Below are 2,606 nucleotides of genomic sequence, written 5' to 3'. Positions count from 1 at the left end.
CACCTTGGCCTACCAAAGTGTTGGGATTACAGGCTTGAGTCACTGCACCCAGCTCATCTTTTTTATTTTTTTTTATTTTTTTATTTTTTTGAGACAGTCTCGCTCTGTTGCCCAGGCTGGAGTGCAGTGGTGTAATCTCAACTCAATACAACCTTCATCTCCCCGGTTCAAGTGATTCTTCTGCCTCAGCTTGCCAAGTAGCTGGGGTTACAGGCATGGGCCACCATGCCTAGCAAATTTTTGAATTTGTAGTAGAGACGAGGTTTCACCATGTTGGCCAGGCTGGTCTTGAACTCCTGACTTCAAGTGATCCACCCGCTTCAGCCTCCCAAAGTGTTGGGATTACAGGCATGAGCCATCGCTCCCAGCCTGATTTCCTATTGAGTATATGCCTAGTGGAGGAATCTCCAAACTATTCTCCATAGTGGTTGTACTAATTCACATTCTCAACAACAGTGTATAAGGGTTCCCTTTTCTCCAAATCCTCTCCAGCATTTGTGATTACCTGTCTTTTGGATATAAGCCATTTGAACTGGGGTGAGATGATATCTCATGGTAGTTTTGATTTTCATTTCTCTGATGATCCATGATGTCGAGCACCTATTCATATATGCCTGTTTGCCATTTGTATGTCTTCTTTGAGAAATGTCTATTCAAATCTTTAGCCCATTTTTTGATCGGATTATTAGTTTTATTCCTGTAGAGCTGAGCTGCTTAAATATTCTGGTTATGAATCCCTTGCCAGATGGGTAGTTTGCAAATACCTGTGGGTTGTCTCTTTATTGTTTCCTTTGCTGTGCAGAAGCTTTTTAACTTGATAGGATCCCATTTGTCCATTTTTGCTTTAGTTGCCTGTGCTTATAGGGTATTGCTCAAGGAATTTTTGCCCAAACCAACATCCTGGAGACTTCCCCCAATGTTTTCTTGTAGTAGTCATAGTTTGAGGTCTTAGATTTAAGCTTTTTTTTTTTTTTTTTTTTCTGAGATGGAGCCTCGCTTTTGTCACTCAGTCTAGAGTGAAATGGGGGATCTCGGCTCACTGCAACCTCCGCCTCCTGGATTCAAGCAATTCTTCTGCCTCAGCCTCCTGAGTAGCTGGGATTACAGACGCGTGCCACCTTGCCTGGCTAATTTTTGTATTTTTAGTAGAGATGGGGTTTTGCCATGTTGGCTAGGCTGGTCTTGAACTCCTAAACTCAGGAGATCCGGCCACCTCAGCCTCCCAAAGTGCTAAAATTACAGGTGTGAGCCACTGTGCCTGGCCTAGATTTAAGTCTTTAATCCATTTTGATTTGGTTTTTGTACAGTGTTCTACATGTTCAGAGAATCTTCTCTAGGAACAAACTATAGAAATGATCCCTAAAGTATAGTCTTTAACATTTTTTTTGGGGATGGAGTCTTGCTCGGTTGCCCAGGCTGGAGTGCAGTGGTGCAATCTTGGCTCACTGCTACCTCTGCCTCCCAGGTCAAGCGATTCTCCTGCCCCAGCCTCTTGAGTAGCTGGGATTACAAGTACCTGCCACCACACCCAGCTAATTTTTGTATTTCTAGTAGAGACAAGGTTTCACCATCTTGGCCAGGCTGGTTTTGAACTCCTGAACTGTTGATCCGCCTGCCTCAGCCTTTCAAAGTGCTGGGATTATAGGCGTCAGCCACCATGCCCAGACATTTCTTATAAAGAATATGTAGGAAACAAAACAAACAAACAAAAATAAATAAACAAAAAACAAGAACAACAAAGAATATGTAGGAGGCCAGGTGCCATAGCTCACACCTGTAATCCCAGCACTTTGGGAGCCCAAGGCAGGTGGATCATGAGGTCAAGAGATCAAGACAATCCCGGCCAACATGGTGAATCCCTGTCTGCACTAAAATATAAAAATTAGCTGGGGGTGGTAGCATGCGCCTGTAGTCCCAGCTACTCAGGAGGCAGAGGCAGGAGAATTGCTTGAACCTGGAAGGCAGAGGTTGCCCTGAGCTGGGATTGCATCAATGGGCTCCAGCCTGGCAACAAAGCAAGACTCTGTATCAAAAAAATAATAATAAGGTAGGAGCCAGGCATGGTGGTGTGTGCTGGTAGTCCTGGCCACTAGGGAGGTTGAGATTATAGGATGGCTTGAGCCTGCAATTCAAGGTTACAGTGAGCTATGATCGTGGCACTCTACTCCAGACTGGTCAACAGAGCAAGATCTTGTGTCAAAAAAAAAAAAAAAAAAAAAAAAAGAATTCACTAAGCAGCTGCTCCAGCTGTCTTTTTTTTTTTTCTTTTTCGAAGAAATATAAGAGCCACAGGTCTAAGGCTTTAGGAATGTCAACATTTCAGCTGCGTTTGGTGGCTCATGACTGTAATTTCCAGCATACTGTGAGGCCAAGATAGGTGGATCACTTGAGGTCAGGAGTTTGAGACCAGCCTGGCCAACATGGTGAAACCCCATCTCTACCAAAAATACAAAATTAGTCGGGTGTGGTGGCACATGCCAGTAATCTCAACAACTCAGGGGGCTGAGGCAGGAGAATCACTTGAATCCAGGAGGTGGAGGTTGCAGTGAGATGAGATCGTGCCATTGCACTCTAGCCTGGGCAACAAGAGTGAAACTCCATCTCAA

At 44.4% G+C, this 2,606-nt stretch overlaps 1 pseudogene; it reads right to left on the bottom strand.

Annotated features, from left to right (window-relative positions):
• Positions 1-1,281: 1,281 nt before the first annotated feature.
• Positions 1,282-1,374, bottom strand: LOC119473061 (annotated as a pseudogene).
• Between the last annotated feature and the right edge of the window lie 1,232 nt (positions 1,375-2,606).

This window comes from Cebus imitator, unplaced genomic scaffold (assembly GCF_001604975.1).
Source record: "Cebus imitator isolate Cc_AM_T3 unplaced genomic scaffold, Cebus_imitator-1.0 Scaffold129, whole genome shotgun sequence".
Lineage (NCBI taxonomy): Eukaryota > Metazoa > Chordata > Mammalia > Primates > Cebidae > Cebus > Cebus imitator.
Note: the sequence above shows the minus strand (reverse complement) of the source record. Positions and strands in the feature narration are given on the sequence as shown.